At 42.6% G+C, this 17,295-nt stretch overlaps 2 protein-coding genes across 3 annotated transcripts in view; one reads left to right on the top strand and one right to left on the bottom strand.

The window, feature by feature from the left end:
- znf106a (zinc finger protein 106a) overlaps positions 1-16,113 on the bottom strand; it is a 92,846-nt gene extending 76,733 nt beyond the window's left edge. For both annotated transcript variants that reach the window (XM_060828720.1, XM_060828721.1), the window contains exon 1: positions 16,037-16,113. The gene's annotated coding sequence lies outside the window, so the exon portion shown is untranslated. The remainder of the gene's footprint in view (positions 1-16,036) is intronic.
- Positions 16,114-16,224: 111 nt separating this feature from the next.
- The window catches only part of LOC132818068 (synaptosomal-associated protein 23-like), a 30,501-nt gene continuing 29,430 nt past the window's right edge, over positions 16,225-17,295 (top strand). The window contains exon 1 of the mRNA XM_060828718.1: positions 16,225-16,285. The gene's annotated coding sequence lies outside the window, so the exon portion shown is untranslated. The remainder of the gene's footprint in view (positions 16,286-17,295) is intronic.

The following is a 17,295-nucleotide window of genomic DNA, read 5'->3' as shown; positions in this document are numbered from 1 at the left end:
GATTAGATTGCTTACAGTGTGGAAACAGGCCCTTTGGCCCAATAAGTCCACACCGACCCGTCAAAGCGCAACCCACCCATTCCCCTACATTTACCCCTTTTACCCAACACTACGGGCAATTCAGCATGGCCAATTCACCTGACCTGCATATCTTTGGACTGTGGGAGGAAACCGGAGCACCCAGAGGAAACCCACGCAGACACGGGGAGAATGTGCAAACTCCACACAGTCACCCGAGGCTGGAATCGAACCTGGGACGCTAGTGCTGTGAGGCAGTAGTGCTCACCACTGAGGACATCAGGAGAAAAAGAACCTAAAATTTGGTGGCAGTGGTGGGATTCCAACATCCACGGAGCTTCCAAGTAGACTGAATAAGTGATCGTCTCAGTGCTGGCTGCATGAGACGGATGGGCCTACGAGGCAAGATTTACCTTGACCTCTCTCCTTAACCTACCACTCAGTCGACCCCTCATCCCCATGGACTCTGTGGTGATGGAATCTCTGTTGCGCACTTGCACGCCAACAAGTTCGCTTTCAGAATCATTAGTTACCGGGAATTCAAAGGTTAAAATCCCCTGGGAAAAGGAAGTTGGAGTCACCTTGTGGTGAAGTTTGATGTTCCAGTGCATAGTGTGAAAAAAAACTGCCGTCTGTCTCTATGACCCTGCCTTAGACCGGTACATAAGAGGGGAGATCCCCCATGGGAAGGTCAGGACCCTGAAATGGGTGTGGGGACTACAGGCACAAGGTCTGGAGCCCGGAGCAAAAAAAAAGTTAGAAACCCAGAACTTCAAAGAAAAACATCTAAACAAAATTTAGCTCTTCTTGAAGTTATCACCTTTATCCTCCACACCTCCTCTTTTAGGACAACATGGTGTCACCCGGAAAAGGGGGAGAAAATGGAGCCAGTCCGCCCAGATCCTGACAGTAAACTGACTACCAGGGAAGCTTTGTCTGGGTTTTTGTTGAGAGCGTCTCAGTTGCTGGGCTGTGGACTCCACTCGGTAAGTCTTTCTTCTGGGGTTAGTGAGTGGCATGGACTGTGGCGCTGTGTGGTCCGCTGCAAGGGTTTTCCCTTTTTATAACTGTAATTTCATGGAGAGGATGCAAGCAAAAGAGAAATGCTGAAATTAAGGTTGTACTAATATTTGGGTTGAAAAAGGAAGTTTCAATACAAATTATGCCATTGTGAAGGTGTTTGCTATTTAAATATTTTGGTTTATTAAAAATACTGGTTCAGAAGATATCAAAGTAACTGTTTTACCTTATTTGAATTGGAATCTCAATTCAGTGTGTTTTATGGGCTATGTAATAGGTCGGATTTTGTTTTTACATTAACATTAGGTCCTCTGTAAAATTAAACCTTAAAACAAATTGATTGAGGACCTTGAGCCCCTGGTTTATGTGCACAAGTCACTGAGGATAGCAGTATAGTTTGAGAGAGATAAAGTGTACAGGACACTTGGCTTTATAAATAGGGCTACAGAGAACAAAACCAAAGAACTTATGAGAAACCTTGTCAAAACATTTGTTTGTTTGCAATTAGAATATTGCACCCAATTCTGAGCATGTAAAGTGATGTGAAGGCTTTAGAGACAGTGCAAAAAATATTTATAAGAATGGTCACAGGGACAAGAGCCACAGCTGTGTCGGATAGACTTTTATTAAACAGCCTTGAAGAGATCTGAAAGGGATGTTCAGAATCATGATGGGGCTAGATAGTATGTAGAAAGAATCTATTCATTTTGTCAGGAGGGTCAGAACCAGAGGACAGTAACTGGCAAAGAAACCAAAGTTGACACAAGAAAAATTTGAACACAGTGAGTGGTCTAGGTCTTTAATACACTGCTAAAAGTATGCTGGAGGCAGAACGAATTGGAACTTTCAAAAGGGAATTGTACCTGAAGAGAAAATGTTTGTAGGACAAACAGGGAAAGGATAGGAGAATGCAACACGTTAAATTAATCTTGCAGAAAGTGACACAGACTTAAGGGATTGATGACCTTTTTCCTCTACTGTAATTATTCTAATGTCAATAGGCAAAATGTGGGTGAGAGTATAACGACAAGTAGCGTGCATCAACAGTCAGGAAGTACTTGAGCACAATCTCGCCAAAATCATCCTGAACACAACTAACAAATTCCCACCCTCATTCAAGCCCCTGGCATTAAGGGAGTCCTAGTGAATATAGAGGAAATTAAAATCACCCACCACAACCACCCTTTTGTCTTCACATTTTTTCCATCATCTGTCCACATATATATTGCCAGCCGACTGTTGGAAGGTCTGTAGTATAATCTACAAAATGATTGCACCCTTCCTATTCCTGAGCCTACTCATATGCCCTTGTTAGATGTGTACTCCAAGGTGTCCTCCCTTAGCACAGCTATGATATTCTCCATCATCAGTAATGCAACTCCTCCACTTCTTTTACATGCTTCTCTATCATACCTAAATCCCAGAATGTTAGGCTGCCAGTCTTGCCCCTCTCTCAACCAAGTCTCTGTAATATCTATATAGCTTCATATGTTAATCAAAGCTCTAAGTTTATCTGCCTTATTTATCATACTCCTTCCATTAAAACAAATACACTTCAGACTACCAGTCCCTCTATGTTCAGTAACCTTTCCCTATCTGTTCTTCCTATCTTACTGGCCTTGGTCTCAGGCTTTTCCTTGAACATTTCACTTGCTGATCTTACTTACTGCTGTTTCCTGCCACACTAGCTTATACCTTCACTAGTAGTATTAGCAAACCTCCCTGCCAGGATACTGGTCCCAATCCAGTTTAGGTGCTACCCATCCTCCTTGCACAGGTCTTACCTTTTCCAGAAGACATCCCAATGATTCACTCTGACTGACCCCACTCCCCAGGTATTTATCCTAGTGCCACTGTTCACATCCAGGTTTGCTCTGACTGACGTCACTTCTCAGGTATTTATCCTGCTGCTGTTCAACTCTAATTTTGCTTCTCAGGTATTTATCCTGCTGCAGCTACTGTTCACCCCAAGCAACGCTCTCCTTTACTCTGTTGCTGCTTCCTCTGCTCAGACAGTCTGCCTTTTGATACTTCCTACCATGACCTCTCACTTTCTTAGACCAAACTCAGTCTTCCATTTGTCCACTCACTCAACCTATCTATATCCCTAACGTCAAGTCCCTAACCTTATGTCATCACAGCGAGCCTCCCACCTATTTTTGTATCATCAACAAATTTGGATACATTACATTCTGCACCATCCCCCAAGTCATTAGTATAAATAGTAAATAATTGAGGCCATAAGACTGATCCTTATGGCACTTCACTAGCTATATCTTACCAACCTGAAAAAAGACTCATTAATCCAAGCTCTTAGTGTTCTGTGTGTTAACTGATCCTCAGTTAATGCTGATACACTACTCCTAATACAATGAGTTCCTAACTTGTGCAATAACCTTTTATGGGGCACATGAATACATGCTTTGGAAATCCACATGGCCTATGGCTATTCGCTCCTCTTTATCACTTTGCTTGTTATATCCCTAACGAGGGCTGCCACATTTGTCAAAAACACTTCCCCTTTCACAAAATGATGCAGACTCTGTTGATTGCATTACTTTTTCCTGAATGCCCTGCTATTTCTGCTATAATAACAGCACTAATAATGGAAAAATAATGTAATCATCGACTACTCAGTACTGTGATGTATTCTGTGCAACCACGAGAATACACTGCAATTCTCATGGACCTTGATTCAGCAGAGCACAGCTTGCCCCAGTAAGATGTCCATTCACTAATTTATTCCTGAAGAGACAGCAGGTTGCAAATTTCACAATATCATCGTAAAACTAATGTGAAACCCAATGAAGTCAACATTATCAATATCACTCAACCCATGCCTGCCTGTACCAGGATATCCTGTTACTTCAGCCAGATAACCTCCAAGCACTACACAGATTACATGCGTATCCTTTCCTCGCATACCTTTTCTCTCCACCCAGCAGTGCCACTGATGCTGGTGGTTCGACTCTACTGACCATCGGGTGCCTTATTCCAAGCACAAGGCAATTGCAATAAATATCAGCAAGCTATGGTTTATGGTAAGCAAGACAATCGAGTTTGCATCACCAGATAACCCCTCACACAGACTTCTAAAGAGATTTGGTTTATCTTTTTAAACTGTTCCTGTGCCAACTTTGCATTCTTAATGCTTCAAAACCACAAATTTGATAGTACAAGGAGAGATCATTCTAATCATTTTTCAGCTCTTCAACTGAAATTCAAACTACATTCCATTTCTCTCCCATTCCAACTACACTTGCATATTCCTTTTTAACTATTTAATTAAATCCCTTGTTAAATTGAAAAAGGGTGAGTGATAAAGGGAAACTGTAAACAAGTAAAGGACTATACATAAAATGAAGTCCTTATGTACAAAATTAATAAAATCAAGCTCACAAGTACAAAAGTACAAGAAAGCTTTTAAAGGGTTGGCCTAATTCAGGAACCACGTGTCTCACCTCACTTGGAGGTAAATTTGCTAATATTACAAAGATAGGTAGGAAATTACGTTCAGGAGAGGATACAAAACGTCAAGGGATATATGCTAATCAATGGGCAAAAAATGGTAGATCAAGTGAAAGTTAGGAAACAAGATGTCTTCAATTGTGGCAGAAACAGAAAGACAGAATACTTGAATGAAGAGAGACTGCAATACTGAGAAAACATGTAGTGTTAGATGTGACACATTTGCTGCTGAGAATGCGGGAAAGTGCTTGATCATGGGGTGGTGGGGCATTTGTTCAGAAGAATAGGGGACATCTGTTCTTACTGTGTATGGATCAGTGTAAATAAGGTGATAACATTTGTTCACTTGTGGAATGTGTGGCAGTACTTGCTTCTGATACCGGAGGCTGGAGGCGCGCATATTTCACAGTAGGGTGCCGGATAACGAAATTTCCGTTTATATCAAAGACTCTTAACAAAACTCATATTCAATAGGAAAATAAGCTGGATGGAATATGCACACAATAGAACAATCCTGATACATTTTCATGTATACCACACAGAGCAGATTTGAATTTATGAAGTTCAGTTCCCTCATCTTGGCTGTGCTGGATTGTGAATGCCTCATGACCCTTACAGGCTAGGGAAAAACAGACATAGTAAGGAAGTTGGTCATTTGGGGTTTGGCTGGATCAAGGTTTCCCACTTTGATGTGCATGTAACTTAATTAGTCAAGTGTCCACTGATGCGTCAATGAGTTTCTCTTCCTCTGTAAGCTTTTGCAATTTTATTGTTGCTTATCTGATTAAGGACCCGTGCATTTCTGTAATTTTAGTATCAACTTCTGCATAAAGACAACTTGTTTGTAGCAATAAAGAAAGTAGCCTGAGAGAGCTCTTAGGGGTAAGGGCTGGCGCTACTACTCTGCTAAAGATTTTAGAACCTAAAGTTCAAGCCTGGCTTGTACATATCTATGTTATAGTGTAATATTGATGCCATTGGTTAATAAAGGTAATAATTTAAACAAAACTATCTGTAAGAGTTTTATATTCCAGGCTACCACAGAGTATGATCTCCAGGACGAACCAAGAGAGGCTACAGGTCAAATCCATCAGGAATTTTCTGAGCCATTTGGAATAGTTACTTTAACAGTACAGAGGGATATGGGCATTTTTGGAAGCTTTGGTGAAATAACACCTAAGGGACAAATGCACAATTCAGAAAAGGTTCACATGGGCTAAAGGGGATGCCAAATTAGAAAACATTAGGCCTGGTCATTGGAGTTAAGAGAGAGGTTGCAACTGAAGAATATGGGTGCTGAATACACCAATGTGAATCATGGCACCTGTGGTAAGACTGCAACTTGAACTTGGCTGAGTGTTGATGAAAAGGAGACTAACTATACCAATTATTAAGATGGCAAATATTGCTTGATATCTTCAGACAAGGAAGTACTCAGAACCATTGGGCTGGAGGCTTCACATTCGGTCGGTGGTAAGGGACAGGAAGATCTGGCTATAGGAGATGCAGTTATGGGGATCCAGAAAGTAGAAATAGAAGAGCATGATCTCTTCAAATGCCCAACAGGTTTAGTATTGTTGTAGCCTGTGTATACAAAGACTGTGCTTGTGGATCTGTCTGTCTGCCTGTGTGCGCATGTGCGTGTGCATGTGCACCTGTCTGTTTGCTCAGAACAGTTTCTTATCAATAAGTTCTGACCAACAAGGGATCAGGCTGTATTACACTTGTAGTGTGCAATGGGATACAATTAATTACATCATAGTAAAGGTTCTTCAAGATAAAAGAGATAGCAAAATGGCAGAATTTCAACATTCATTTCAGGGTAAGAAACGTGGATTGGAAAATTGCATTTTTAAATTCAAATGTCGAAAATAGAGTGTACTAAAGAGGAATAGAAAAATAAGTTTAAAGGTAAGACCATACCAAAACAGAATCAGACATTTAAAGTGATATTTTGCAAATCCCAAAACTATATTCCACTGAATACACGAAAGACTATACAAGTAGTTTGTACCATCTGTAGGTAACTAATGAATTTAAGGATGGTATTGAATTGAAATTTTAAAAATGTACAAAACTGCAAAGATAGTCCAGAAGATTGGGAAGTTTATTTATAAACCAAAGAATGACTGAAAAAGAATTAAAAGGGAGAAATTGGACTAAGAGAGAAAACTAGCAAAAATTCTAAGAACTTCTACAAGAACTGAAAAAGGAAACAGTAGCTCAGGTCACTTTGCAGCAAACTGTGAATTAATAATGGAAAGGTTGAAAATGGCAGAAACTTTAAATAAATAAATTGTCTGTCTTCACAACGGAAGATACTAAAAGCATCCCGAGAATTGTAGAAAGATGGGGGAATCAGAGGAAGGGAGAAACTTAAAATAATCAAGACTGGAGAAAAAGGACCAAAGAAATACTAAATGGGACAAAAGGTTGACAAGTCTACTGGACCTATGGTGTTAAACCAAGTGACTAAAGGGATAGTGGATACGTAAGGTGTGAACATCTAAAATTCTCTAGATTCTGTAAGGTCCCACCACATTAGAAAATCATAAATGTAACACCACTTTTCAAGAAAGGAGGGAGATGGAAAGCAGGAAAATATAGGACAGTTCATGAGAATTCTGCCACTGGAGAAATGCTAGAATCCATTGTGGAAGTACTAGCAGGAAAATGAAAAAAAAATCAAGCAGAAACAAAATGATTTAGTGAAAGGAAAATAATGTTTATAGAATTATAGAATCTCTGAAGTTTGGAAAGAGGCTGTTTGGCCCATTGAATCTGCACCGAAGAGCATCCCACCCAGACCCGAATCCCACCCTATCCCCGTAACCTCACATTTCCATGGCTAATCCACCTAGCCTACACATCCCCGGACACTACGAGGTCATTTAGTGTGGCCAATCCATATAAACTGCACATCTTTGAACTACGGGAGCAAATTGGAGAACCCAGCAAAAACCCACGCAGATTCAGAGAGAACATGCAAACTCCACATACACAGTCATCCAAGGCTAAAATTAAACTCAGGTCCCTGGTGCTGAGGCAGCAATGCGAACTACTGAGCCACCATACTACCCAAAATTTGTCAAATTTGTAAAATTTCTTTGAAGATGTAAGCACGTGGAGAAAGGCAAACCTATAGGTGTAGCGTATTTGGGTTTCCAAAAGGTATCCAATAAGCTGCCACAAAAAAAAAGCTAACTGCAAATTAAGAGGACATAGTGTTGGGAGTGATTTTTTTGCGGACTGGCTAACAAGGAATGGACAGTCAGGAAAAATGGTCAAATTAAAATTAGTGAATTGTGACAGCGATCAGTACATAATAATAACTTGATGAAATGACAAATACCATGCAGCTAAATTTATCAATGGTACAAAGGCAGGCAGGAAAGCAAGTGTGAGGAGGATAGAGTCTTCAAAGGAACAGGATTAATGAGTCAGCTAAAAATTGCCAGTTGTGAAATGGGGGAAAATATGAGTGAGTACTTTAACAGGAAAAACAGAAAAGAATGTTACTTCAATGGGCAGGCACAGAAGGGTGAGGATCCTTTCAATGGCAGAGACATTCAGCAGACCAAACAGCCTACTCTTTTTCCTATTTCTTATCGTCTTACTCCAGAACGCTGCAGAACAGAGGGATCGGGTGTTCTAGTTCATGAATCACAAGAAATCAACGTACATTACTTGGGAAGGCATATGGAATGATAGTCTTTATTACAAAGGATAAAAGACTACAAGATGCAAGAGCAGAATTAGGCCAATCGGCATATTGAGTCTGCCCGACCATTCAATTATGGTTGATATGTTTCTCAAACATATTCTCCCCTCTCCCTGTAATCCTTCATCCCCTCAATAATCAAGAGCCTATCTATTTCAATCTTACACATACTCAATGACTTGGCCTCCACAGCTTCTGTAACAGTCAGTCCCACAAATTCACCATCCTCTGACTGGTAGGTAACAGTTAAAATAAAACTGGGGAACTCTCACTGTAACAGTGCATGGTAAAGTGAGATTGAACCAGGAGCACTAAGTAGAATCCTGGTCTCCTTAATTGAAGTGGTAAATTCTTGTATTAGAAGGGTTTCTCTTATGAGGAAAGGTTGAGCAGAGTGAGCCTGTGCTCTTTGGAGTTTAAAGGTGATCTCATTGAAACATAGGATTGTCAGGGGTCTTGACAGGCTCCCTTGGAAAATAAAACAGAACTGATGAAGATTTCAAAATGGGTGTCTCGTTTAAGCTGTGGTAAGAGATTTGTTCTCGGAGTGTCATTGTTTTTGGAATTCTCTCCCACAGTGAGCTGTTGAGTCTGGGCCAATTAATAAACTCTTCAGTGAAGAGTGCAGGATGGCACTCCAGGAGCAAAACTAGCCAAATCTAAAGATGAGATATCAACCTGATGAATCTACAGCATAGGACTACTAGTGTACAAACAGTGGAAGCAGCATGCAACAGACAGAACTAAGCAATGGTTGCAGCCAATAGAGCAGATTTAACTTCTTCTTTCCTATTACATGCAGCTGAGGGGTACTCGGTTGATAGTGTGATGCTGGAGAAGCACAGCAGGTCAGGCAGCATTCGAGGAGCAGGAGAATCAATGTTTCAGGCATAAGCCTTTCATCAGGAATGAGGGGAACTGGAATATTCAAAAACAACTAGAGGAGACAGTTCCATAAATATTTCCATCTTCAACGATGGAAGAGCCCAGCCCATTAGTGCAAAAGATAAGGTTGAAGCTTTTGTACCAATCATCAGTTGGAAATGCTAAGTAGATGATCCATCTCAGCTTCTTCCTGAGCGGCACGGTGGCACAGAGGTTAGCACTGCTGCCTCACAGCGCCAGAGACCCGGGTTCATTTCCCGCCTCAGGCGACTGACTGTGTGGAGTTTGCATGTTCTCCCCGTGTCTGCGTAGGTTTCCTCCGGGTGCTCCGGTTTCCTCCCACAGTCCAAAGATGTGCGGGTCAGGTGAATTGGCCATGCCAAATTGCCCGTAGTGTTAGGTAAGGAGTAAATGTAGGGGTATGGGTGGGTTGCGCTTCGGTGTGGACTTGTTGGGCCGAAGGGCCTGTTTCCACACTGTAAGTAATCTAATCTAATCTAATCCCCAGCATCACAGATGCCAATCTTCACCAATTTGATTTAACTTGTCATGATATAAAGAAACACTTGTAGACACTGGATACGGGCCCAGATAACATTCCGTCCGTTACTGAAGGCTTGTGCTCTAGAACAAGCCAAAGCCCAAGTTAAGCTGTTCCAGTACAGTACAATATAATGGTAGAATCTACAAAAGGTAGCAGATGTGATGCAACCAGTGATGGAAAGTCTCAATAGTGCCATCAAGTGGCATTTATTGAACTCAAATTGGGTCTAACAGGCTCACTCACATTCAACTTCTTTACAATCTTGATCAAAAAAGGCTTAACAAAACAACAGAATTCAAAGGTCAGGTGACAGTGACTGCCCTTGACATCAAGGCAACATTTAGTCACGTATAATATCAAGCAACCCTAACAAAACTGAAATCAACAGAAACTGACAGAAAAACTCTCTGCTGGTTGGATCATACTTCAAGGGCAAAGGAAGATTGTTACACTTGCTTGAGGCCAGATATCTCAGCTCCAGCTCAACAGTGCAGGAGCTCTTCAGGCTAATCTCCACAGCTTCACCATCTTCAGCTGCCTCATTAATGACCTTCACTCCATCATAAAAACAGAGTTTGGGATGCTCAACCGTGTTTGCACAATCTTCAGCACAACTGTGTATCCTCACACAATAAAGTGTGAATCTAACCATGGCCCCTATATATTCAATGGTATTACCATCAATGAAATCCCCGAACTAACATTCTGGAAAGCTCACCATTGACCGAAACTGAACTGGAGTTACCATATCAACATTGTGGTTTGTGGTTTTATGTCAATACCTGAGCCAGGATGCTAGAGTTCAAGTCTCACCTGATGCAGAGGTATGTAACACCAATGAACAGATTGATTAGAAAATATCTATAAATACTGTGGTTACAAGGGCAGGCCAGAGGTGAGGAATTCTGCAGCAAGAAGCTCAATTTCCAATTTGCCAAAGCCTATCCATCATTTATAAGTCAGAGTGTGATAGAATGCTCTTAACTTGCTTGAATGAGTTCAGCTTCAACAACACTCAAGAACCATTCAGGACAAAGCAGCCCAACTGGTGGCACCTCATCCATCACTTCAACATTCACTCCCTCTCACATTGACACACAGTGGCAGCAGTGTGCACCATCTGCAAGATGCACTGCAGGAATCACCAAGACTCCTTCATCAGCAGCTTCCAAATTCATGCCCTCTACCACCTAGAAGCCAAATGCAGCCGATGGGTGAACACCACTACCTGCAACATACCTCTAAAACACACAAGATCCTTGGTCTAGAATTAAATCTCTCCCTTCATGGTCACTAGGTTAAAATCCCAGAACTGCCTCCCTAACAGTATTGTGAGCGTATCTACATCACCAAGGACTGAAGAGGTTCAAGGCACTTTACCATCAACTTCTCAAGGGATGGGCAAGAAATGCTGGACTAGCCAAAGCCCATAACCATTGAACAAATAAAAGAAAATTCAAGCCATGCGCTTTCTGAATGTTGGAGCAGCCTTGATGGTTTGAAACAGCTGACTCTTTGCCTATTTCTGTGACCCTATGATTGATTGGCTGATCTATTCAAAATTGTCTCCAAGGACCCTCTTTATCTCTCTACCAATCACCAGACTGCATATTTGCATCAGTAAGGTGACAAGTTGACTTGGGTTTAGCTCTCTCAAAAGTTGGGATTGGTCACCAAGTGCCTGAACATTTTGTGCTTTAGATGTTTCTTATTGAACATCAATTTATTGAGTTCTTTGAGATGGTGACCAAACAGGTGGATGAGGTGAAAGCGGTTGATATGGTGTACATGGATTTCAGTAAGGTGTTTGATAAGGTTCCCCATAGTCAGCCATTGCACAAAATACGGAGGCATAGGATTGAAGGTGATTTCGTGGTTTGGATCAGAAATTGGCTAGCTGAAAGAAGTCAGAAGGTGGTAGTTAATGGGAAATGTTCATCCTGGAAGGTGTTATGAGGAAAGACTGAGGGATTTGCGCCTGTTTTTGTTAGAGAGAAGAAGGTTGAGAGATGACATAAGACAGAGAAGATGATCAGAAGGTTAGATAGGGTGGATAGTGAGATTCTTTTTCCTCAGATGGCGATTGTTAGCACGAGGGGACATAGCTTTAAATTGCAGGGTGATAGATATAGGGCAGATGTCAGAGGTAGTTTCTTTACTCAAAGTAGCAGGGGCATGGAATGCCCTGCCTGCAACAATAATGGACTTGCAACATTCAGGGCATTTAAATGGTCATTGGATAAATATATTATGAAAATGGAATAGTGTAGGTTAGATAGGCTTCAGATTGGTTCCACAGGTCAGTGCTGTAATGTTCAATGTGGCTCAGAAAATTCAGATTTTATCTTGAAATCATAATTGAGGATTGTTTATATATTTAACTTCAAATAATCAGGTTTGTGGGTTTACAGAATTAATCTGGAATGAAAAGCAGCCCATGGTTTCTTTTCTATCCTGCCAACCTTAAATACATTTCCCCAATACCCCCACTCTCAACAAGAGAAAGAGGCCTGTGCACTACTTTATCACTTAGGTCAAGAGATCCAACACAGAAAGCAGTCTATCCAGATACATCACTGCTTGGTTTGGCATCTGCTCTGCCCACAACCGTTAAGAAACTACATGGAATAGAACACAGAGCACAGAACTGGGCTGTGTTCACAAACGCCAAACTTCCATCCACTGCTTCCACCTACATTTTTTGCTGCCTTGGGAAGGCAGCCAACATAAATCAAAGACCCCTCCCACCCCAGTGATAATCTCTGCTGTTGGGCAGAAGATATAAAAGCTTAAACATATATCTCTATAATCATATAAAGCATGGAAACAGACCCTTTGGTCCAACCTGTCTTGCTGACTAGATATCCTAAATTAACCTAGTCCCATTTACCAGCATTTGGACCATATCCCTTTAAACCTTTCATATTTATATACCCATCCAGATGCCTTTTAAATGTTGTAATTGTATTAGCCTCCATCACTTCCTTTAGCAGCACATCCCAAGCACCCACCATCCTCTGCATAAAAACGTTGTGCTTTGGTCCCTTTTAAATTGTCCCCTCTCACCCTAAACGTATGCCCTTTGGTTTTGAACTCCCACCACCACCCCCCCCCCCCACCCCCACCCCCACCCCATTCTTGTCTATTTACCCTATCTATGCCCCTTATGATGTTATAAATCTCCAAAAGGTCACCCCTCAGTCTCTGACACTCCAGGGAAAATGTCCCCAGTCTATTCAGCCTCTCCATATAGCTCAAACCCTCCAATCCTGCAACATCCTTTTAAATTTTTTCTGAATCCTTTCAAGTTTCACAACATACTTCCTGTAGCTAAAAGACCAGAATTGAATGCAGTATTCCAATGGTCTTATTCCGGTGCAAAACGATCTCTCAACTCCTCTACTGACCAATAAAGGAAATCATACCAAACACCTTCTTCACTACCCTATCTACCAGTGACTCCACTTTCAATGAACTACAAGCCTGCACTCTAAGGTTTCTTTGTTCAACAACACCCCCCAGAGCCTTACCATTAAGCGCATAAGTCCTGCCCTGATTTGCCTTTCCAAAATGCAACAACTCATATTTCTCTAAGTTACATTCCATCTGCCACTGCTTTGTCCACTTGCCCAGCTGATCAAGATCCCATTGTACTCTGACATAACCTTCTTCGCTGTTCACAAAACCATACCTCCTATGTTCACACCCAAATCATTTATATAAATGATGAAAAGCTGTAGACATCACTGATCCTTGTGGTGCACCACTGGTCACAGGCCTGTAGTCTGAAGAGCAACCCTCCACCAACACAATGTCTTCTACCTTCGAACCAGTTCTGTATTAGAGCTGCTAGATCTCTCTGCATTCCATGTGATCTAATCTTACTAATCAGGTGAAAGTGAGGACTGCAAATCCTGGATTAGCGTCAACAGTGTGGTGCTGGAAAAGCACAGCAGGTCAGGCAGCATCTGAGGAGCAGGACAGTTGATGTTTTGGGCAAAAGCCCTTCATCAGGAACCAGTCTACCTTGTCAACTGCCTAGCTGAAGTCCATACATATCTCATTCACCACTCTGCCCTCATCAATCGTCTTTGTTACTTGTTCAAAAAAACTATCGAGTTAGCGAGACAATTTCCCACAAACAAACCATGTTGACTATCCCTACTCAGTCATAGAGATGTACAGCATGAAAACAGACCCTTCGGTCCAACTTGTCCATGCCAATCAGTTATCCCAACCCAATCTAGTCCCACCTGTTAGCACTCGGCCCATATGCCTCCAAACTCTTCCTATTCATATACCCATTCAAATGTCCTTTAAATGTTGCAATTGTACGAGCCTCCACCACTTCCTCTGGCAGCTCATTCCACACACATACCACCCTCTGCGTGAAAACCTTGCCCCTGAGGTCTCATTTATATCTTTCCCCTTTCACCCTAACCTATGCCCTCTAGTTCTGGACTCCCCCACTCCAGGGAAGAGACTGTCTATTTATCCTATTCATGCCCCTCATGATTTTATAAACATCTACAAGGTCACCCCTCAGCCTCCGACGCTCCAGGGAAAACAGCCCTGGCCTGTTCAACCTCTCCCCATAGCTCAAATCCTCTAGCCCTGGCAACATCCTTAGAGTCATAGAGATGTACAGCATGAAAACAGATCCTTCGGTCCAACCTGTACATGCCGACCAGATATCCAAACCCAATCTAGTCTCATCTGCCAGCACCTGGCCCATATCCCTCCAAATCCTTCTTACTCATATACCCATCCAAATGCCTCTTAAATGTTGCAATTGTACAAGCCTCCACCACTTCCTTTGGCAGCTCATTCCATACCTGTACCACCCTCTGTGTGAAAAAAATGCCCCAAGGTCTCTTTTATATCTTTTCCCTCTCACCCTAAACCTATGCCCTCTAGTTCTGGACTCCCTGACCCCAGGGAAAATACTTTGCCCATTTACCCTATCCATGCCCCTCATAATTTTGTAAACCTCTACAAGGTCACCCCTTAGCCTCCGACGCTCCAGGGAAAACAGTCCCAGCCTGTTCAGCCTCTCCCTGTAGCTCAAATCCTCCAACCCTGGCAACATCCTTGTAAATCTTATCTGAACTGTTTCAAGTTTCCCAACATCTTTCCAATAGAAATGAGACCAGAATTGCACGCAATATCCCAACAGTGGCCTAACCAATGTCCTGTACAGCCGCGACATGACCTCTCAACTCCTGTATTCAATACTCTGACCAAGAAAGGAAAGCATACCAAACACCTTCTTCACTATCCTACTTACCTGCCACTCCACTTTCAAGGAGCTATGAACATGCACTCGAAGGTCTGTTTGTAACTCTTTTCTGGACCCTTTCAAGTCCTTGCTTTTCCAAGTACATATAAATCCTGGCTCTCAGGATTCCCTCCAATATATTTGCCCACCACTAATGTCAGGCTCACCTCTACAGTTCACTGGCTTTCCTTACCACCTTACTTAAATAGTGGCACCACATTAGCCAACTTCCAGCATCACATCTGTGGCTATCGATCAATCAAATATCTCTGCTCCCCGTAACTGACATATGCTTCCTTCTTTTCCTTGACCAAAACCTCAATTTTTCTAGTCATCCAGAATTCCCTACACCTATGAGCCTTGCTTCTCAACCTAACAGGAGCATACTGTTGCTGGACTCTAGTTATCTCATTTATGAAGGCTTCCCATTTTCCAGGCTTCCTTTTACATGTATACACATCACCAGATTCAACAGCAGCTTCTTCTCCATTATTATTAGACTTCTGAATGGATCTCTCAAATTTTAAATGTAAATACTGATCTCACTCTTTGTGCACACCTCCACAACTGTAACATTGCATTTTTCGCTGTTTTCTATTGCCTAATGCACTTTGTATTTGATCTGCCAGTACTGCACCAGAACAAAACTTTTCACTGTGCATTTGAAAATAACAAGTGAAATAAAACAAAAAAAAGTCTACCTATCACTAGTCTTTCGGGTTAAACATCCTTGGAGGCTGCTTTCTGTACACACTTTCAATATACATCCTTCTCCTTATACCTATCCGGGAAACTCACCCTATTCAACTGGTCCATTTGCAATCAATGTGTGCCAAAATTTAAAAAAACCAACTTGTTTACGAGTTTTCACGCATTGACCACATACACCTCCTTTAAAACTTCCCCCTCGAACACGGCTATCTCCACTAACGAATTGCAACAAGAGTACCAAAGGAAGGGGAATGGGGGTGAGGTTCAAGGGAACGTGGAGATGATGCGGGAATGCTAAGTGGGGGGAAAGGGTGTTGTGATTGCGGTGAGAGGGTTGAGGAAAGCGGGTGAACGTGGTTGTGTGGTGAAGAGGAGAGGAGTGTTTACTCACGGTAAATCAGCCCCTCGGGCCCGAGCCCGGGGCCACACGCTCAGCGGAACGCCGCCATCTTGTTGTGGCCGCACGAGGGATCCTGGGAGAGGTCACCGGCGCCAGGGCGCACGCGCGTGTGTGTGTGTCACCGGCCGTGCCTAGGCATGCGCAGTGCGGCCATCGGGAGTCGATAACGTCATGAGGCGTGGGGCATGCGTAGTGAGAGGGTGGGTTCGATCAAGACCGGAGAGGGACAGCAGTAGAGCGGTGAGTGAGAGTGGTGGGGTGTATCTGTACAATATGGGCGGAGGGAACGGGGAGAAATGAGTTCTGGGTATTGGGGAGCGAGTGTTCTCATGGAGAGGGGGGTTGGTGGGAGAGATTGTGGGGGGGTGAACACCAGGCAGTAGCGTGAGCAAGTCCCGGGGAATTGGTGAGCACAGGGCCCCAGCTAGTCGGATCAATGTGCCTTTATTCGGGAAAATGTGCGGGGAATTTTGTAAAGTCAAACTGTGTTTAACCCAACTTCCTTGACGATTTTAAGGTGCTGGATTAGTGGTGCTAGAAGAGCACAGCAGTTCAGGTAGCACCTAGGGAGCAGCGGAATCGACGTTTCGGGTAAAAGCCTCCTGATGAAGGGCTTTTGCCCGAAACGTCGATTTCGCTGCTCCTTGGATGCTGTCTGAACTGCTGTGCTCTTCTAGCACCACTAATCCAGAATCTGATTTCCAGCATCTGCACTCATGGTTGTTTATTTTTACCAATTTTAAGGTGCTGTTAATGTCGATATGGACGCCCAAAAGGGATTCAGTAAAGCACCGTACATAATAAATGCTGGAATACGAGGGGCAAATTAGTTGGATGATAAGAAATGTAAATGATGAGCATGGTTATATAGTGTTGTTTCCTTGGTACAAGGAGGTGCATTGCACAATTTCAAAATTGACCAGAAGTTTCTGATCCATTGACCAGAAACTCAACTGGATGTGTCATGAGAGCAAGGTCAGAGACTAGGAATCCTGCAGTGAGTAACTCACCTGACTCTCGAAAGCCTGTCCATCATTTACAGGGTTCAGTCAGGAGTGTGATGGAATGCTTCCCACTTGTCTGGATGAGTGCAGCTCTAACAACACTCAAGATTGACACTATCAGGGCAGGTTGGCCCATTGATTGGCACTATATTCACAAACAGCCACTCTGTCCACCACCAATGCTCAGTAGCAGTAGTGTGCTATCTACAAGATGCACTGGAGAAAGGGTTTGATTGTAAAATGAGT

Source organism: Hemiscyllium ocellatum, chromosome 8, assembly GCF_020745735.1.
Source record: "Hemiscyllium ocellatum isolate sHemOce1 chromosome 8, sHemOce1.pat.X.cur, whole genome shotgun sequence".
NCBI classification, from domain to species: Eukaryota; Metazoa; Chordata; class Chondrichthyes; order Orectolobiformes; family Hemiscylliidae; genus Hemiscyllium; species Hemiscyllium ocellatum.
This window is presented reverse-complemented; position numbering and strand designations above follow the sequence as displayed.